The sequence below is a fragment of the Pangasianodon hypophthalmus genome, chromosome 4, assembly GCF_027358585.1.
Source record: "Pangasianodon hypophthalmus isolate fPanHyp1 chromosome 4, fPanHyp1.pri, whole genome shotgun sequence".
Classification (NCBI taxonomy): domain Eukaryota; kingdom Metazoa; phylum Chordata; class Actinopteri; order Siluriformes; family Pangasiidae; genus Pangasianodon; species Pangasianodon hypophthalmus.
The window spans coordinates 638495-660536 of record NC_069713.1 but is presented as its reverse complement, the minus strand read 5'-3'; the positions used below and the strand labels follow the sequence as shown (position 1 = coordinate 660536).

At 40.1% G+C, this 22042-nt stretch overlaps 1 protein-coding gene and 1 long non-coding RNA gene across 4 annotated transcripts in view; both read left to right on the top strand.

Annotated features, from left to right (window-relative positions):
• Nucleotides 1-1501: 1501 nt before the first annotated feature.
• Nucleotides 1502-8996, top strand: LOC128318069 (uncharacterized). Of its 2 annotated transcripts, XR_008301543.1 has the most exons (6): nt 1502-1739; nt 2121-2245; nt 2748-3318; nt 5745-5868; nt 7401-7553; nt 8959-8996. It is a non-coding gene; the product is annotated as an uncharacterized LOC128318069 (long non-coding RNA). The 2 variants fall into 2 exon arrangements; XR_008301542.1 differs by lacking the exon at nt 8959-8996 and having other exon boundaries at nt 7401-7637.
• Nucleotides 8997-18418: 9422 nt separating this feature from the next.
• LOC128318065 (uncharacterized) overlaps nt 18419-22042 on the top strand; it is a 147165-nt gene continuing 143541 nt past the window's right edge. For both annotated transcript variants that reach the window (XM_053233033.1, XM_053233031.1), the window contains exon 1: nt 18419-19015. The gene's annotated coding sequence lies outside the window, so the exon portion shown is untranslated. The remainder of the gene's footprint in view (nt 19016-22042) is intronic.

Sequence of the window (22042 nt, the reverse complement as noted above, 5' to 3'; positions counted from 1 at the left end):
TGATGGTCAGGTGTCCACATATTTTTGGTCATGTATTGAAAGTGTCACGCTGTTCAAGGTGTTACAGGCCAGCAAAGGCAAGTGGAATAACGTCGTCAGTGGATCTGCTTGCCCTGTAGGCCAACTGGTGTTGGTCCAGGGGAAAGGGGTTGTGGCTGTTTGTGTGCTAGGACAAGTCACTCAAAGCACTTCATGATTACATGGGGGAACAGAGTCATTCTGGTTCTTGACAGGTGTTAGCTTTGGAACCAGAATGAGGGTTACTGACTTGAGGCAGGTGGGGCAGTGACCTGTGCTATGGAGATGTTGATGAGGTTGGTAAAGACTTCTGTCAGCTCTCCACCTTCATCTGGTCCATCACCTTTGTTTGGGTTGATGGTTGTGGCTTAAGGCCCATCTTCCTTTGTGGGAACTCAGCACAGAGTCATTCTGGTTCTTGATAGGTGTTAGCTTTGTAATCATTGTCGGACTTTATGCCTTGCTACATGTGGCGTGAGTCCTCTCTCTCTTTCTTAATCATACCCAGTCATTTTACAGAGAAACCAGAAAGTATAAACTCCTCTGTCCCAAAGATTTTCCTGTCCTGGGAAACTCTGCGAAGCAACATGACTGTTAGAAAACACTGATACTGGAGACTCCTTCCATAAATATTAAACAAATATCTCCTAACAGAAAATGTCAACATATCAACTATTATGCATTTTACTTTAACACCACATTTTACAGCTGTTTATTATTGATCTTAGATTGTGTGGCACATCCGTCATCCCTGTGTACGAGCAGTTACTATTAAATATTAGAATGAGTGCATTAATATAATCCCATCGTTCAAGTTACAGCTGGAACTACTGTCTTAGTCGTACTGTTCTACAGAAATAATGCACACCTTCTGACCAATCGGATTTGATTCAAACATTCTGTGGTGTACTTTGATATATTTCACATGTATAGAGAAATAAATATGTGAATAAATTTAATCATATGTGCATGTATAGGTTTATATTTTATTCTGTTTACCTGCTTCTCTCTTTCAGTACCTGTATCAGCTGTCCCTACTGTACAGGTGAAGTTTAATCAGTCTGCTGCTCTGCCCTGTGAATGGAACTGTTCTCGTGAGGCCAAATGGACTCTGCTCAGTAATGGAGATGTTGTAGTGGCTCGGTGTGATCAGACATCCTGCTGGTCAGAAGAGGGATTTAAAATGTTCCATGATCAGTACCTGAAGGGAGATCTCACCCTCACCATCACTGCAGCTGATTACAGTATGAGGGGTTTATACACGTGTGAGTGTGATGGCACAGACATTAATGACCTGCGTCTCAGCATCGAGAGTAAGTGCCTGCTCTATAGCTTATACACTCTTACTGATTTAGGTTTAATGTGTTATATCACATTTACACCCAGTTAAGATGTTGAGTGTTTTTTCTCCTCAGCCATGATATCATCAGTTCAGATAAACGCTGGTGAAGATCTGCAGCTGGATTTGCACGTATCGGAGCGAGTGGAGGTGATCTATAAGGGTGGAGATTCAGCAGATCCACATGGTGAACAGATCTGCATTGTGGATAGAAGATCACTAAGCTGTACAGCTGAATACACACCGAGAACATCACTCACTAACACAGTTCTTACACTGAGAGGAGTAAAGCTGACTGATGGGGGAGTTTACATCGTCCGAGACACGGAGACTAATGAATATTTTCATACTTACACAGTATCAGTGACAGTATCAGTGAGAGGTACTTATTCAGTGTGATTGGTGTCAGTGTGGAAACTTCAACATTTAGCAGAATAAACTGAATTTTGGGAAACACTGAGTACAGACAGTGTGATAACGGCAAACAGTCTGATTTTGGCATCTGATGATGGCTTTAATTTAATATAAGATCACATGACCATTTAGCTACTAGTTAAAACTCAGAAAATGTTTTAAATATCAAACAATAACTTATAAATATAAATCCATATAAATGTCAGTGATTATAGAAACCTGTAAATATAAATATAATTCCATATGTTCGCTCTGAAACTTGCAGTGTGTAACAGTGCTAATAGTATAATATATACTGTGTAGGATAAAGTCAGTAAAGCTAACAGTGAGTATGTGTGTGTGTGTGTAGAGACAGGTAGAGTGAGTTTCTCGACAGTGCTGCTGCTGCCACCGCTGCTGCTGCTGCTTGTTGTTGCGCTGCCTGTGATGATCCTGTACCAGAGGAAACGACTTCAGTTCTACCAAAGAGATGAAGTAAGTACCAGCGACATGCAGCTCCATGACATCAGAGATCACATGACTGCGTGCTGTAACCAGAATAAAATCCACAGCACATCACCCTGATTAGACGCCACTCAGTCACTGCATGCACACTTCCACAAAATAAATAGAATTATCACCTATAAATTACACTTTTACTGTCAGAATAGTTCCACGTTTAATTCAGTAATCTCACATGATCCCTGAGAGAGAACAGTTAACTGTTTAAACATCAGATTATTAATAGTTTTAAATATTTATCTGAACACTCAGCATTACATACGATGCTCTGACTCTTTAAAACTGAATTCCTCCAGTCTCACTCTGAGAAGCAAATCCTCTACAGTCTCTTTATAAATAAAGACTTTCAACTGAATTCATCTTAATTTTATTCCTCAGCCTTTCAGGAGATGTGATGAATTTATTGAGTGTAGGTTTTGAAGTTGGTGATCAGTATTTAATAATGTGCACTTCAATGATTTTTTATACGTTTCAGCCATATTAACTTGTACAGAGGAGCAGCAGTGGAGCAGGAAGACATCAGATCTGAAATGGTACCTCAGAAATGACTAACCTACGAGAGAACCGAATGATGTTGGAGCAGGAAGAGAACGAAGCTCAAACATAAGAATGGAGTAACAGAGGGAAGAGATTTATAACTTCATACAGCATGATTCTGGAGCAAGGAGAGAGCTAAACTCAGATAGGAAGACGGGAATAAATGATTTCTCCATCCCTTTGTTCTTCACAACACCAAAAGAATATGACCTGACTACAGAATCTGCTGGAATCCTCCCTCATACTGTTTGTCAGTTCTAGACCTGACTACTGCAAGTCTTTTTTTTAATCCCTTTATCTGTTACATATCCTCATCAGATAATTCTATAGGCTTCTCCTGTCATATATTACCTTTGGAGAAGATTTCACTGAGCACCACATCATGTAAGAAGCCTGGTTTAGATCTCCACACCTGCACTCCAACTCTGGAATATCATCTGTCCTTCTCTGGGATCTGCTTCAGTCCTGGTTCCTCAGCAGTGTGATGAGCTTCCAGCTCCTCTAAGAAGGTCACATTTCCACTGCCTTGTGTAGCGTTCCCTCCTGGATCATGAATCCATTTTAATATTGGATTTCATAAAAAATGTTGTTTGCAAATATTTTGCAATATTAATTATAAAGATAATAGACTATATAGCCAAAGGTATGTAGACACATTCTTGTTGAACATATAAAAAGGTCATGGACCCTCTCCTGATAAGTTGATGACTTTTTTTTTTTTTATTATTATTATTATTATTATTATTATTATTATTATTATTATTAAAAGGCAATTGGTATCATTACCCCTAGAAAGTTCATATGTTATTATTGTACTGTATTCAAAGTAATAAGATTGGTATTATTTAAAATTATAGCTATTAGCTGTTTCTCATTTAGTAAGGTTTTTATTTTACTAGTATATAACAAAGTTAATAATAAGAACCATTGGTTCCTGGTCCTAGTCCTACTTAAATGTATGTGTTTGTGAGGGTAGAGATGTTGACACATTTCATCTGTTAGCACCAGACATGGAGATGTCTCATGATGCTATTGTACAGATAACATAAACCACTACTCTATTTTCAGTGTGTTTTATAACGTGTATGTGGAAGCGGGGGCGTGGTGAACTCATCATTCCTGTACATAGAGCATGCGGCTGTCACGTGACAAAACAATGGACGACTCGGACCAGAAACCCAGCTGAGTGGTGAACTCATCATTTCTGTTTCTCAGAATTTGTCCTTGGCTAGATTAACATTTTCCTTATTCGAAATATATGAGTTTGCGTAAGTAGACGTTGTCTATTGAAAATTTTACTTTATTAATTGAATTGTATTCAAATGAATGAAATGAACGAAAAGACTTGAATAAAGATTCGTTCACTTTGCCAATAAACCAAAAGAAGGGAAAAAAACTCCAGCCCACCATGCGACATGCGCATCTAGTGCAATGGATGGCTGCAACGGCAAAGAGCACACACTGCTTCTCCTTCATCTGGTGCACTATGGTGCATATATACACGGGTGGATTTTGTATACAAATGCTCTCCCTCCAGAATGTTTACTTTTAGTGGCAAGAAAACTGATTTGTTGTCAAAAGTAGAACACTAGTTGCGCCACCCCTGTTACTATGGCAGCCAGTACCAGTTGTAGGAAATGGCACGTCAAACATTTACAGAATTTCAAGTATGATTTAGATAATGGAAAATTAAACATCACCCAACGTAACTTAGATTTTTCCACGAATACAACCCTAATCATCACAAATATTGACAAATTAAAGTTAATTACTGAACTGCTAATCGAACTACACACTAAATACTAAAAACAAACTATTGTCAAAAAATACACAATAGAGTTCCAGTCAGCTGTTGTCACTGGGTAACCGATCCAGTCGGCTGTTGTCACTGGGTAACCGATCGAGTCGGCTGTTGTCACTGGGTAACCGATCCAGTCGGCTGTTGTCACTGGGTAACCGATCCAGTCAGCTGTTGTCACTGAGTAACCGATCCAGTCGGCTGTTGTCACTGGGTAACCGATCCAGTCGGCTGTTGTCACTGAGTAACCGATCCAGTCGGCTGTTGTCACTGGGTAACCGATCCAGTCGGCTGTTGTCACTGGGTAACCGATCCAGTCGGCTGTTGTCACTGGCTAACCGATCCAGTCGGCTGTTGTCACTGAGTAACCGATCCAGTCGGCTGTTGTCACTGAGTAACCGATCCAGTCGGCTGTTGTCACTGGGTAACCGATCCAGTCGGCTGTTGTCACTGGGTAACCGATCCAGTCGGCTGTTGTCACTGGGTAACCGATCCAGTCGGCTGTTGTCACTGGGTAACCGATCCAGTCGGCTGTTGTCATTGAGTAACCGATCCAGTCGGCTGTTGTTATTGAGTAACCGAAAATAGAAAAAAGAAAAGAAAAAACCACTATGGTGTTTCCACGACTTTCTGACAGAGGGAGAAAATATAGAGGGATGGATTACAACAGTCAGAAGAGAGAAAAATTATCACTTTATCAGTCACTTCCTCAGCAACTGTATTAGAAACTTCACTAGCAGTGTTGACTAGTTTTGTTTTTTTGTTTTTTTTTTTGCCAGGTACTTGGGGCATCCATATGTTTATTATGTTTATTAGATGTGTGTATATTGTTTGTTGTTGAATAAAGCTGTTGATTCAGTATTAGTTTTTGGTGTGCAGTTGAAAAAAACATTGGGTCAACTTATTGCTGAAATTTTGTGAGTTCTATTACTTTTTAGTCATCCATGACATTAAAAAAAAGAAATTATGATTGTGGAAGTGCAAAGGGTCCGAAAGACTCATGTTTGCCCTGTTATATAATTGTAGTTGTCTTGTTTTATTTGTCTTACCTAGATATTACACTGGCCGTGTCAAGTATGAGATATATAATGTATGAGATTGTAAACATCTTACCTGTTTCCCCATCTTCCTTTGTAGTGACATGCATATTGGAAAAGTGCTTCACCTCAGCAACACTGAATGCCATGAAATGATCATATAACTGGTTGGTCAGGATTCCCTTCAGCAAAGTCCTGCCAGTGTACACCACAAACTAACACAGGTCAGTAGCCTTTCACCTGTCACGTGAGGAGCGCTTGTTTGTTTATGGTTTCTCGCATGCCCATACATGTAGCCATTCGTGTCCTTGTGTGTACCTGTATCCATACACGTACCATTGCAGCCCTATTGTTTACTGATTTTTTTTATTTTTTTGATGTACCATTATTTTTGCTGGTGTTCATCTGTTAAGGATTTCCTCAACACATTTGGCTGGTTTGGAAGGTCCAAGTATCAGTGTGAGAGGGTGGCAGGTGAATGGCACAAAGCAGTGTTTCCCCTATATACATTCAGCAGTGGTGTGCAGTTGAATGGGGCTGGTATGAAGTGAAAGGAACCGCACCACATACGCAGTGACGTCTCCGTATAGCAGTCCAACAAAGGCTATTCGTGAGTGTGTGCGCACAAGGGAGAAGCAAGATGCCTGAAAAGGTAGAACAACCTGCCTCTCTTAGCAGAATGTCCACAGCAAAATGGGTTACAAGTCAAGCTAATTGGCTACTAGTTATTCCCATAGATATCTATACATAGATACCCCATTTGACTGCTCCAGACACGTCAACGCGTCTGCCATCAACATTTCAGACTATTCCTCCACCAGCATGCTTAAACCATGGAGACACACACAACAGCACTCCTGCTGAAAAACATTGGCGACTCAAGGAAATCTTAGCCTTTACTTTTAATATCTAAATAGCAGCCAAGTGAAACCAGCATTTAAACGTTTCCAGTATGCAGCTGATTATTTATCTCCATTGGATAGTGCTGCAGCTGCTCACCAAGGCTCTCTTAATTTAAGACACATTCCATGACTGACGTCCCTGACTCCATCTCTGACTACCACTGTTTTGAATATTGGAGTTTTCAGCAATGTTATTGCTTTTGATGGGGAGCTCTGGGTGTCCTTTTTTTTATTCCCCCCAGGAGGTCAATGACATTATTTCTAATGAAGTGTTTTGTTGCCAGCTCTTGCAGAAATACTGTGTGCGTGAAGCTGGAGCTATTTCACCATCACATTCAGGCTCCAAACTGCAGTTCTCCCCTCTCACTCCATTGTACTCCAACTGTGTTGTTTTTTTTTTCTATTGTTGTTCCTATTTTAATAAAACTCTTTGCCCATTGTATAATTGAAATAGTAGATTATGGCCCAACAATGCTTCTGAAAGATTTTTTGTTATTTACCATTGCATATTTGTATACAGTCTTACCTGACTGCCTATTGTTTTTTCCAGTGAGCTGAGTACAAGAGTGTTTTGTCACTCCATTCGTGTGACATAACAGTTTGGCCACTATTCAGAGCCCTTATAGCATATTGTACAGATGGACATTATGCAATGTTTGGTCCCCACTGTTCCTTTCAGAGATGGGGTAGAATTTGGTAAATTTATGACTGTACTGTAAAATTGTCATGTGTAAATAAATACAGATTAAGCACAACATGATTCAGCACATGTAGGTTTGCAAACATTTGTCAGATGATATCTGTGTGTGATCTTGATAATGTGCTTAAACACACTTGTGAATGCTGTTTGAAAGTGAAAGCGGTTGGATCCATCACTCCACATTCCCTAATCTAACAGACCTGATTCAACTCGTCAGATTACTAGGAAATTGCTTCAAGTCCTGAAATGGGTGTTTAAGATGCGGTAGACATCCACCATGCAGTGTTGGGGGCCTTCCAGGAAAATGGTAAGAAAACACTGAAGACACTGTGCATGAGCGTCCTCTACTGCCTGACAATGGTAATGTAATAATAAAGGCTTTTGGAACTAACTGATCACAGTTTGGGTGAATTCAACTGAACACAATTTGAATCTTTAAATTGTGTAAACGCGATTTATGTGGAGGGCTGTGTATGTGTGTGCGCATCAAAATCATAAACTGGTCTATTTTCAACTGTTTTCATTTCAACCTCAAATCGCATATTGTACTGTTCATGCTGAACTCTTGTATCAAAAGAGTGTCAAAAACTCACGCATGCGCATTTCATTCTCACAGATCTGTGGTTCAGACTCCAGTGACTTCAGCTGCCAGTCTTACAGTTTATTCCTTTCAGATATTAATATCACTTCTTCATCACTTCTTGTTCCATATAAATATTCTCTTTCTTCATGGCTTATTATTTGTTATTTATTTAATCAAATATGTCTCTGTATTCACTAATGCAAAAGAACACGTTTCAGCATCAGCCCAGACTCTTTAATAAAGTGATACAGAATGTTTAATACTTTTCAGTAATCACTCATAATAATGTTTTTTTAATTTAATTATATGTCTCTCTGTATTTAAATAACACTTTAACAGTTGGCTTTATTGCCATTTACAGTAGCTACATGTCTCTCCTCAGTGTAGTCGTGTTTATCTACTGAACTCCAGAATAAAGACCTCAGCAGCAGGTAAATTAAAGACAACACTGACCCCTACTGGCCTGAATGAGTCAATTTGGTGAAAGGAGTCAAAAGGTTTAGGACTGTGGGGGTTTGTTGCCGAATTATTTTCTATTTTGCGTCGTCGCGTATCGCTGTAGTTTAGGACTGTGGGGGTTTGCTGCCGAATTAGTTTCTATTTTGCGTCGTCGCGTATCGCTGTAGTTTAGGACTGTGGGGGTTTGTTGCCGAATTAGTTTCTATTTTGCGTCGTCGCGTATCGCTGTAGTTTAGGACTGTGGGGGTTTGTTGCCGAATTATTTTCTATTTTGCGTCGTCGCGTATCGCTGTAGTTTAGGACTGTGGGGGTTTGCTGCCGAATTAGTTTCTATTTTGCGTCGTCGCGTATCGCTGTAGTTTAGGACTGTGGGGGTTTGTTGTTGAATTATTTTCTATTTTGCATCGTCGAGTATCGCTGTAGTTTAGGACTGTGGGGGTTTGTTGCCGAATTAGTTTCTATTTTGCGTCGTCGCGTATCGCTGTAGTTTAGGACTGTGGGGGTTTGTTGTTGAATTATTTTCTGTTTTGCGTCGTCGTGTATCGCTGTAGTTTAGGATTGTGGGGGTTTGTTGCCGAATTAGTTTCTATTTTGCGTCGTCGTGTATCACTGTAGTTTAGGACTGTGGGGGTTTGTTGCTTTCTGGAGTTCTGGTTGCTTTTGACTGCAGGTTCAGCAGCAGGTTCGTGTTCGGCAGATGTTTGTTTTAGGCAGATGTTTGTTTTGTCTCCTTTGCTCTGAAGTTTGAAGAAAACACAAAGAGAAGGGAAATAGGACATTACTCCATCGTCACCTGAAGAACAGGTAAGCAGTTGTGATTTTAGTAGCACCTCGGTGTGTTGTTGGTTTTAAACTGGATTTTTAAATGAACGATGATCTGTCTACATGTAAATTAGGTTTAATGTCATGTTATCTAATATTAACTAACATATTCACTAACGTACAGTATTGATCCACAGGAGCAAGAGACACAGTACAGCACTGATACTTTCCAAGCAGCGCCGCCGGTGTCCTGCGCATCATTCCAGGTAACATCTATTGCATTTCAGACCACATTAAGAACTGCTAACTCTACTCAAAACATGCTAACCCTAGCTAACTAGCACCAGTAATTCATCTTGCAAATAATAAGGTGAACTAAAACTGAAACTGGACAACAAGATGTGGGTTTGTTTGTCTTTAATTATCCTTAATTCATTCCTCATTATCTCCATCACTTACCGCTGTCCTGTTTCCTCTTTTCCTCCTCTTCTTGTTTTCTCTTGCGCTTCTGGCTGCCAGATAGGTACAGTATGTCCTCTTCATCTTCAGGAGTTAAAGCTCGTGCGACTCGAGTGTGAAGGGGTGGCGCAGAAGCATAAACAAGTCACAAACGAGACAGCGCCCCTAAAGGGAGTTGCTGAGATGTTGCTGCACATTATTTTAAGATGAAAATTTCTGATGATTTAAAAGATCAGCCCTCAGGGGCCTCTCAGAATGTGGGGCAGCAGGTAATTGCTGGCCTTGCCTGCTCTGTAGATACGCCTCTGCGTGCATGGATATTGCTACATAACAACACTGCAACTATTTTGTTTACTTTATTACGGTAACTAGATCAGAAAATATGTATAAACCCAGATAGCAAACTGACATAGAAGCAACACAGAATCGATGTCTCTCTCTCGCGGCATGGAAACAGCGTTGATCTGTGACGTTGATCCAACATCTTTTTGCTTATCGAAGTCGTGTTGAACCAGTGTCGTACACGCCACTGAAAACAAATGCAGAAGCGATGTCATTGGTTTGCTTAATGTACGCTGAAACGACTTCACACAATCAACGCATTTTCTAATTGTTTTTAAACTCGCAAACACTCAAATAAATAAATAGATAAATCAGCTGATATATATATATAATAATTTTTTAAACACACATCACATTCCGTTACTCACTGTTTTACAAATACATCTTTAGAATAAACTTTCTGCAGTATATAAATCTTAAGACTAAATAGCCAAATATAGAAAAATAACTTCACACCCATGCATTCACAAATAGATTAATAAAAATAAATTATACGCTAATATCACTAGTCTCAAAGTTACAAATTAAAAGAGATAGTTTACCCCAAAATGAAACTTGTCATAATATACACACTCTTATTTTGTTCCAAACCTGTCTGACTTTTATAAGGAGATGTAAGGCAGAACGTTAAGAGCCTCAGTCACCATTCACTATCACTGCATCTTTCTTCTATAAAATACATGAAAGGTGAGGAATGGTGTTCCACAAAAGAAACACATACAGGTGTGGAACAACATTAGTGTCAGTAGATCACAGGATTTTTAAACTCTACCTTACACAGTAAACACTTTATAAATAAATGTTACCCTTGAAAACAGAGCACAGAGAAATATAGTAGATAAATTATTTTCCTTTGCAGTTAACATTTATTTCTGAAGTAAGGCAAGTTCTTTGCTCTTGCAGTATTCAGTTGGTCCCTTTGTTATGTTTCTATACACCTGAAGAGAACTTGGTGGTAGTCAGCCATCTACACAATGCGGAGAGAAGTCTGGTGTGGTGTAGACAGGACTGGAATAGACGTCTATCCACGCTGACACGTTAAGGCCAACATCTGTAAGTTCTCGATGTCTTTAACTGGGGCTCCCAGAAAACCTGCAATAAAAATCCTCCAGTTCAGAAACAGTGAAACCGATTCCAGAGCATCTCATCTTGTAGCAGGAGCGTTCCCATAACTGCACCTCTATGATACCTGTAAACTCCAACAAAGGCTCTGAATAAAACATGGCATTTTGGGATTACATGTAATTTTCATAAAAGAGAAATGATGTAAAATATAAATATAGCAACATTTTAAAGAAAAAAAGTAAATATATTACTTCGCCTGTAACGTGTGAAAACATTTTAAGTCATTTTGCTTCAACAGTAGGCTAATTCATGTGCATCAGTAAGTGCACAGGCAACATGTTTGTCTTATTTCCACTGAGATCTGTTCTGATGGTGTTATTCCTCACCATGTAGGTTTCATCCACGCATTTACAAATCCTCTCTGCTGAGATACAAAAGCTTACAAAGGTGTAAAATTGTAATCAGTGTTCTACATGGGAAAGCCTTTAGCATTCAGTGCTGTGCTGTGGCTCTGCTGAGGAGTTCCTCCCTAAAAGAAAAAGACATCAGTTACACAGTGAAACTGTATTTCAGTGGCTCATTTATAAAAATGTCAAGTCTTACACACGTAACCTCTAGAATTATACAGAAATAACAGCTGATCCTATTAATAACACATTCTGTGCTCCACAGGTGAAAGTCAGTCGTACGGGTCGATTCCAACACGAATGAAAACGCATATTTTTCACAGTAAACAGAACTTAGAGAATTATTGGAGGGTGATGGTGCTTGAGACATTATTGGTCACTCCGTGTTTCTGTGGAAAAGAAAAAGACTAACAATAATGAGGTCTGAGATTAAAAATATACTAAAAGTTTTCTAAAATATTTTCATCTATTGATGAACATTAACTTACGATCGTCAAAGACGACTTCTGGAGTGGCTCAGGTCCTCCCTCAGGTAGATCACCTGCTGTCAGCAGGTCAGTGTCTGTCACGCCAGCGCCGCTGAAGTAGAGAGCTGCGACGCTGCCATAAGCTCCTGCTGCTGTCATTTCACTGTTTCCCAAAACACACTCGCTGGGAAGCTGATGACATCACTGCATTTCTGTGACGTGTTAACGCATCAGCTGACCTCTCATGAATCTAGTCATTAGTGGTATTTTATGTAGCCAGCTTTAGTTAATGTTTATCGTTAGATAACAGCTAGTTAGAATAGTTATCCCTGAATCTGTTAGAGAGCAAAGAGTGGCGCGCTAACGCCTGATAGGCTGCTGGGCTCATAAATATTCATCACGTTGTGCGCGTTCGCCCGAACTGATTTGCTGAAATCAAAGCGCAGCCGGTGAGCGCTAGCCAATGGGATTGCAGCTTGCGCATTAGTTCCGTCCGCTGAGGAAGCAACCAGCTGGCAGAGGCTTCTGCAGGGTCTTAAAGCCTTCGTGTTACGCGAACGGCTACAATGCGATTAATCAGAATAAAGTTGTTAAAATGAAATGATTATTGCTGTAAATGTGAGCGGGACATGAAACCCCCCGTTCTAAAGGCTGCTACACCCAAACACCATCGCAGCCTCGTCATGGAGCTTCTGAGAAAGGCTTTAACAGAGTTCTGTGCCTCATTTCCACTCGAAATCACCTCACTGCCTTAAAGTCTAACAAATAATACAGTTAGAAAGTGATAAATGTCAAGTTTATCGTGCTGAAGTTGCCAGTTTAAATAACTAAAACGGTTGTAAAGTTTACCTCAGAGTTAGCTGCTGCTTTAGCTCGCGCACAAACACGACGATAAATTACACAATTATGAAGCGTTATAAAAGCTTCACAATATAAACCATTACAACTCTAACATGATATTTAACATTACACAGTGAAACCACTGTATTAAAGCGGCGAACAAAATATATATTTTCGCTTAACTTTACCTCAGCGTGAAGCGGCAGTTGGCCGTTACGATCCAAATGACGCGCATGCGCAGAACTCAGAATAGCTGCTTTGTGTTGGTCCTGATAAAGCGAGCGAACAGTGAGTGTTGCTTCAACATTGGAAACTAACTGATGACTGATACTGACCTGTACAACTGAACATACACATGAATCCACCTCTCTTTGCTATCTGGTGCTTACACACATAATCTAGGTAATACAATACGTTTTACAAATGTTAGGAACAGTCTGATAAACATAAATATTACTTTATATAGTACTAAATATTTAGTTTCGTAGATCTGTATAAACTGAAAGAAAGAAATGAAGTGTAAACTGGCGTTATGAGAGATTACTGACACAGAAAAGAAGCTTTGCGATTAATTCATTATTTACTTCTTATTTGTAAAAGTTAAACTCATAACTTTGATATAGTTTTGTAAGCTGTATTTATTTGCAGTTGGAATTTGAATTCAGGTTTCAGAACTGGCCTTAGTCACGACTCTTGCTTTAGGTAGTCACGTGACATTAGCACCTTCCTTCTTAGGCTGTAGGTCAGGGGTTCCAACACTTTTCTGGCAAACGACCCCAAATGGACATTATGAATTTTCTGCGACGCCAAGCCTTGACCACCCTAATTTTTTTAATTACCACTTTACCCTCACTGTCCACTTTATTAGGAACACCTGTACAAGTGCACATTTATGCAGTTATCTAATCACACCATCACACCCATATGTGGTTCATCCCCAAACTTGGGAAATACACAATTGTATAGAATGTCTTTGTGTATTGTAGCATTACAGTTTCCCTTCAATGGAAGTAAGAGGCCCAAACCTGTTCCAGCATGACAATGCCCCTGTGCACTGTTACGTCCCGTAATATTGTGGGAGGTTTGTCTTTTTCTATCTGCCTTGTTTTGACTGTTACCACTTTTAGATCCTGTGATTGGACAACCGACCGGTCGATCTTCCCTGTCAACGTGATGACGACACCCATCTCTGAACCAATCAGGCACCTTCAGTCTACTATAAGGACTCGGAAATGACGTAAGACGAGAGAGTGTGTTTCTCCTTTGCTGATAGTTCTCGCTTGTTTGTCACGCTGTCCATCCTTTTCGAGTTTCTGGTGCAATTATGATTTGTTAGTTTATCTTGAGTTATTTCTGATCGCTCCCTTTACTCTACATGTTGTATTTACTCGCCTCTGATTTGACTCTGGCTGTTTGCCCGATTGTGCTGTGATCTGATTCCCTTTCTCTCTTTAAGAGTTGATGGTTGGATTTATCTCTTGACTCATAGTGTTGAGATGAGGTTAGTATGTCACGTGACCTACACAAAGCAACATGTAGAATATCGCTTGTATAAAAACACTAGGATAGGAGCGGGAGCTAATGCTTGTATTTATGTTTTGTTAGTGAGAGTAGTTAGTTGGCGTTTACGCTGAAGATTTGTTTTGTTTTCTTTTTCTTTGTTTAGATTAGTGTTGAATTGGTTGGAGTTAGTAAGTGTTTTGTTTTATTAATTTCTTTGCTTTCAGCTCCGCTCACGTCTCACACTGTTGAGTTTTTTTTAATGTATATAACTTGTAAATATCATCTCCCTTACTCTTTGACGTTTCTGTCATCACTGTAAATATGAAAAGCAATCGAGTGTTTTGATGGACATAATTCCTCACTAAAGTTTTTCTGCTAAGCATTTTCGGTTTCTGTTTGATTCATTACTCCACACATCTCATTCCTTTAGTAACAGACAGCCTCCCCGATTCTAAAAACATCTTTAATTTCTTTTTCATTAATTTATTCTTTGTGTTGACTTCCTACATCCCTGGACGCTAATTTTGACAACAGCAGCAGCCCAATAGGAAGTCGTAGCATACATGCTCATGTCAAGTAACTTTAGCAGTTTTACACACACTCAGTACTGTTTGACTTTATAGTATGCAGCTGTGGATGAGCAGTGAGGAGGTGTTTCCTCTCAGTCTGGTTCCTCTCAAGGTTTCTTCCTCATGTCATTTCAGAGAGTCTTTTCTTGCCACCATTGCCTCTGACTTTCTCATTAGGGATCTAAAGCTATATCTGGATTTCTGTAAAGCTGCTTTGTGATAATGTCCATTGTTAAAAGCGCTATATAAATGAAATAAAATTTAATTGAATTTAAAAGAGGAGTGAAATCTTGCTGCTGCATTTGTGTTTGTTGTATACTGGGTTACGAGGACCAGTCCAAAATCTTTGCAAAACTAAAGTATACATACAAGCAAATATACATTTTATATATCAGAACAGGCAGGGTTAGTGCAAACAAACGTGTATTAATTTATTTAGTGGAGTTGTGATGGGGAATGGTGGTGCTGGTGGAGGGAGAGTGGGTGTGGCTGGCTTTCTGGACTGTGGGCTGCAGTGAGGAATGGGACAGGAGGGTCGCTATATATATGTAGCTATATATAGGGTCGCGGTGGCACAGGTGAGCAGGGAGGAGTGGTGGTGGCACGGAGTTGGGAGGCGTCCCGGAAGCGTGGTGGTTGTAGACTCGCGGTGCAGCACAGTGGGGGACCGGTGTCCTCGGTGCTGTCGTCTGGGTACACGCTAGTGCTTCGATCATCTCTCTGGGGTTGTCAGGGGCTCTCATCCTGGCCACTTTGCACTCTTCGGGCGGCAGAGTTCTCGGGAACCAATCCACGGTGACTTCTCGGCTACTTTCGTAGCGGTGAGCTGGTTGCAGCCAGTGTTTCGTGATGCAGAGCAGGGCTCTGGGGGTGGTTTTGGGATTGTAGGTCCACTTGTGGAACTCTGCCACCGTGTTGAAGGGGGAGAGACCACACCACACCAGGATTTCTTCTTTGAGGATGTCATAATCAGCAGTCACCTCTGGTGCAAGGGCGTAGTAGGCCAGCTGGGCCTCCCCAGAGAGGAATGGTGCAAGCGCTTGGGCCCAGTCCCTTTTACGCCATCCTTCATGGGTGGTGATCCACTCAAACATGTGGAGGTAGGTCTTCAGCATTATTTTAGAATCCTAATATTTGGGATTATTTTAGTTTGTCCAGTTACTTTTGAGCCTGTGAAAATTGAGGGACTCCATTAAAAAATGGCTGTAATTCCTAAATGGTTAATGCAATATTTTTGTTAAACCCCAAGCTGAAAGTCTACACTTCAATCACATCTTGATTGCTTCATTTCAAATCCCTTGTGGCGGTGTACAGAAGCAAAATTAAGAAAATTGTGTCACTGTCCAAATACTTACGGATCTGACTGTATACAAATCTAGACCTAGATCTATAAAAATAATTTCAGAACTCTAAAATAATCTCGAGCCAAACACAGTGCACAGAAATGCCTCAAGCAGTAGATGTTGCAGCCAGGGACCCCTTTAAATATAAAATGAATGCAAAGCAGCTCCTCATCACAGATATTGTTTATGAACATTGTACTTTTTAAACACCCACCCAGGCCACCCCATACACCCACAACCAATTTTGAGACCGCTGACCGCGCACTGTAAAGTCCACTTACTGACCAATTTATTAGGAACACCTGTACACCTGCTCATTAATTCAGGTGACAGGAACACTCAAACAACCACTCAAATAATTCACTCAAATAACTCAAATAACCACTGTTTACAACCACGGTGAGCAGAAAAGCATCTCAGAACACAGTTTTAGAATGGAGTTGGTGAGTTTTAGAATTTGGTTGGTCAGTGTATCTCAGAAGAAAAGCATGAGTATCTGTTCTATACCTATAAATTTATCTTAGCTCCCCTTTTCTATCTAAACCATAACATCAGTCCTGCAGTTTACAGAAGCCACAACAACATGCAAATAAGATCATGAGCTACAACACGAAATCAAAGTGTGGCATTACTTTAGTGCAGGATTACTCTCTAAATGTTGAAATACTGACCTTCCCCTTTGTGACAAAAGCTTAACGTGTGTGTGTGTGTGTGTGTGTGTGTGTGTGTCATATAGGGCTGTGCAGTATGACATAATATTGTGATAAATGATGTCACAATATACTTTTCTATGATATATTGCAGATATCATCAGTATATTTGTAACAATTAAAAACTCATGGAGAATGGAAACAACAGCGGTAAATTTGTACTGAAGCTTTTAAAACTGGAAAATGGTACAAATTTTGTTTATTTATTTATTTTTTGTCTCCGTATTTTCAGTGTCATTAATTTTGTAGTACACTGAATAAAAGTATGATTAAACTCAGTTTCTCACAGTTTTTAAAATTAAACACAGCTGTTTTACTGGATGCCTATATTTCATAATGCACATTGTTTATCATGTATCACTGGACCAACATTTCTAAAGGGTGGGAATATTTATGCACCACAAGGGGAAAAATGTGTTAGCTCGATTTGTAATTCATGTAGTTTGTGTCTAGTTCAATAAAATATTAACAGCAGAGAGGAATAAGCGCTAAATATATACGTGGACGGCGGCGTCGAGAGCGGTAAGACCTGCGGTGGCGGGGTCTGTGTTTACATCAATGATGCTTGGTGTCGTGATACTGTGGTAGTCTGCAGACACTGCTCTCCCCTTGTGGAGTTTATAATCGTCAAGTCCCGACCTGTCTACATTCCGAGGGAGTTCACAGTGATTCTGCTGGTCACTGTTTACATTCCACCCAGCTCTAACAACAATGATAGGAACGAGGCACTCAGAAGCCATGGCTGACAGGAGAGGTCCATAACCTGCTGAAGGCACGAAATGCTGCCTTTAGGGCCGGCGATGACGACGACCTGAGAACAGCTAGGGCCAGCCTGTCCCGTGGCATCAAAAAGGCCAAAAGACAATACGCCAGGAGGATAACCCACAACTTTAAAGACAGCAGAGACACAAGGAGCCTGTGGCAGGGAATCCAAACCATCACTGACTACAAACCAACAATAATCTCTCTCTAAACATAGAGAAGACAAAGGAGATTGTTGTCGACTTTCGGAGAGCACACACTCAGCACCCTCCTCTGATCATCAACAGTGCTGCTGTGGAAAGGGTGAGCAGCACCAAGTTTCTGGGTGTGCACATAACAGAGGACCTCTCCTGGACCACCAACACTGCATCTCTGGCCATGAAAGCACAACAATGCCTCTATTTCCTCCGCAAACTGAGAAGAGCCAGAGTCCCGACACCCATCATGTACTCATTCTACCGTGGCACCATTGAAAGTATCCTGACCAGCTGCATCACTGTGTGGTTTGGGAACAGCACTGCTCAAAACCAGAAGACACTGCAACGCATAATGAACGCAGCAGGAAAAATCATCAGTGCCACATTACCTTCCCTCACAGACATTTACAGCACCCAGTTAACCCGGAAAGCACTCAGTATAGCGGGGGACCTCAGCATAGCGGGGGACCTCAGCATAGCGGGGGACCCCAAAAAGCACTCAGCATAGCGGGGGACCCCAAAAAGCACTCAGCATAGCGGGGGACCCCAAAAAGCACTCAGCATAGCGGGGGACCTCAGCATAGCGGGGGACCCCAAAAAGCACTCAGCATAGCGGGGGACCCCAAAAAGCACTCAGCATAGCGGGGGACCTCAGCATAGCGGGGGACCTCACCCACCCCTTACAAGGCCTCTTTAGTCTTCTGCCATCGGGGAGGAGATTTTGCAGCCTCCAGGCCCGAACCACAAGACTGAAGAACAGCTTCAGCCACCAGCCTGTCAGAAAGCTCAACTCTCTCCCCTCTCTGCCTTAAGAGTCACCGAACTGTAACTGCACACACACACACACACACACACACACACACACACCCCAAATCACACAAATGCACAAGCCACTTTTACTACTGCTGCTCTCTCGTTTGCATTAAAATGTAAATATCTACACACTCACATGTGCCGTGAATGTCTATAGTGCACATATTTCATTTTATTTTACTTTTTTAATCATTTGTCTTGTTATGTTGGTTTCTCACACCATGGTTCTGAGGGAAACGAAATTTCAATCCTCTGTGTGTCCTGTACATATAGCAGAATTGACAATAAAGTTGACTTTGACTTTAAAACAGACTGAGAAAAAACGCAACTTTAAAAAAAAAACCCTGTAAAAGACTGATGCAGGCTGTTACAGATCACTAGCTGTGAGAGTGAAGTGCGCATGCGTGAATCGAATATGAAAGTGTAAAAGGTGAAGCTTCAGCGGCACGGAGCAGAGTGGAGCAAACTGAGTTTTCAACCTTCACACGGTGAGTTAATTACAGATATTATAACACACAAATGTTATATAAATATTACAGTTTAAGCGACTGAGATGAGTTTATGTGTTAATACAGAGCTGCACTTTTAATAAACTCGTCATGAAGAGTTTCTGTAAAATGGCCGCCGTGGAAAATAAATAAATAAATAAATAAATAAAACACCCGACAGTAAATAGTTCTGTAAATAGTTGTACAGAAATACCGGATTGTTATTTTGAGTAGTGTTTAGTGTTTTTATTGTTTTTGCTAATAAACGCCAAACAGTGGTGTATTTACTAGAGAAAATATCGTTAATGTAGTGAGCTTGCTATCTCAGGCTAAACAACAGAAAGGCTCCTGACACTGCGAGTAATCTCACTGCTCCTCCTGAAAGCACGGTTAATGAAGCCGCACGTAAAAAGCAGCTTAACTTTCTACACGACGATCATTTTAATTAAATAAGTCACAAAACGAACAACGGCAATTGACAGTATCTATCAGTATACAGGCTAAAAGATTTATATAAATATGTGTGTGTATATATATATATACTTTTTAGAGTGTCATATATATATATATATATATATATATATATGAGACTCTAAAAAGTTTTAAGCCAGATAAAAATAAATTTACAAAAAAAACCTTTTTTTAAGAAACTATATTATTATTATTATTATTATTATTATTATTATTATTATTGTCTCTTTAAACTTCGATCTATATTGCCATTTTTTAGCCTGTATACTCACAGATACTATGAATTGTTGTGTGTTTGTTTTGTTACTGATCTATTTAAAATAATCGTTTTATAGAAAGTTAAGGTGCTTTGGCTGTGTAGGAGCTGTGTGTGTGTGTGTGTGTGTGTGTGTGTGTGTGTGTGTGTGTGGGTGTGTAGGAGCTCGCTGTGTGTGTGTCTGTGGTGTGGGTGTGTGTGTGTGTCTGTGGTGTGTCTGTGGTTGTGTGTGCGCTTCAGCGCTTTCAGGAAGAACACCTGGTTCTTCATTTCCGGTTTTATTGCTGCTTTAGCTTTGTGGTTTTGTGAAAAAAGTGAAAAAAGGCAACATTTATAAAATGATGTCTTTTTTATCTCTCAACCATTCTCCAGATGAGAGTGAAGCTACACTCTTTAAAAGCTTGCTTGATGGAGGAAATAATTTCATTTTCATCTTGGGAGAGTAAAAAAAGAAAAGTAAACAGCACTGGAATGATCTCATCACTCAGATTAAACAATTAGACTCAAAATACGCAACTAAGCCTTCATCTGAACTTTTTACAGAAAGAACAAGGCTGCAAACTGAGACTGACCGAATAACAACTGAACAAACGGAACGACTTCTTCAGTCTCGTTCTAAATTGTATTAGCGTTCAAATTCTCACACAAATCACCTTCTAATATAATAACGTACATCCGTAAGGATGATGGTAAAGTCACAAAGGATGAATTAGAAATGAATTCAGTTTTTAAAACAATTCTATACTTCCTTATATTCGTCTGAAATTGAGCACGACCCATCCGAACTTGATTTTTTCCCCCCAAAATTCTTGTAGATGATGAAGCAGAACCAGAGAAGCCCCTAAACCTAGAAGAACTTAATTTGGCTCTTTTAAATATGCAAAACTCAAAAACCCCAGACCCTGATGGTTTCACAGTAGAATTTTTAAAAATGTTCAAGGAAAAACTAAAACCTCTTTTACTGGCAGTATGTGAGGAATCATTTCTTGTAGACCGTCTTCCACATACATTTTATCAAGCAGCAGTTTCAGTGCTACTTAAGAAAGGGAAAGACCTCCTTAACTGTGGATCGTTTTGGCCTGTGTCGTTGCTTAATGTGGACTGTAAAATATTGGCAAAGTTTTAACCCGAAGATTGGAGAATGTTCTACCTTCCATCATAACACCGGACCAGACCGGATTCATAAAAAATCGATTTTCTTTTTTTAATATTCACAGAGTATTTGATATTATTTACTCCCTTTATATAAATAAGCTTATACCAGAAATTATAATATCTCTAGATGCTGAAAAAGCTTTTGATAGAGAGAAGTGGATCTTTTCAGCTGTTTAAAGAAATTCGGTTTGGGCCCAAAGTTCTTATCATGGGTAAAATTTCTGTATGCTTTTCCCTCCTCATCTGTCATCACTAATAATATTAGTTCACAATTTCTTCTGTTATTCATTCTTGTGTGTGTGTGTGTGAGTGAGTGTGTGTGAGTGAGTGTGTGTGAGTGAGTGTGTGTGAGTGAGTGTGTGTGTGTGAGTGTGTGTGTGTGTGTGTGTGTGGTGTGTCAGGTTCCTGTCTCTACTCTCCATGACGTTCTTTGTTCTTAAGCTTTCCCACTGCAGTTATTGTGTTTAGGTACCTGGTTAATTCCTCACCTGTTCTCACCTGTGCAGTGCTGCTGGTGGTGTTGTGTCTCAGACATGGAGTCCTGCAGGGTTCCTCACCATGTCCTGCTTTTATTCATCCTCACGTTCATCACAGGTGAGTGTGATTTCAGTCTCACTGCTCACACTGGGCTCAGCGAGTTCCTCTTACAGTCTTACAAACCTCTATTAAACATGTTTTAGGATTAATTACATTTACTTTCTCAGGATTTAATTTCAGAGTTCAGAGGATCAAAGTGTGAAAATCCTTCTATTAAGAAACAAACCTGAGTTACAGGAGAGTGTTACTGCGTCATCAAATATAAGAGCCAATCAGGTTCCATATGCAAATACAGGCCAAACAGCAGCAGTGTACCAGTCACCAGGGGAAAGGGGGTGGAGCCTGTCGGGATGGAGGCTTTTAGATTTATTCTGTTTATTTACTCTGGATTTAGTGATGAGGCTGAAAGTGTCAGTACTTTTAGGTTTTTTTCTGATTCGTTAGCATATATGTTTAGAAATCATTTCAGTAAATAAAAAACACATATTTTTTCTTTTTATTTTATGCTGCTATTTAATCAGTTGTGATTATAATGGAAAGAGAAAAGCGTATAATAACATTTAGTGAAATGTAAAACAGCAATATTGTTTAAAATGTACGTATACAGA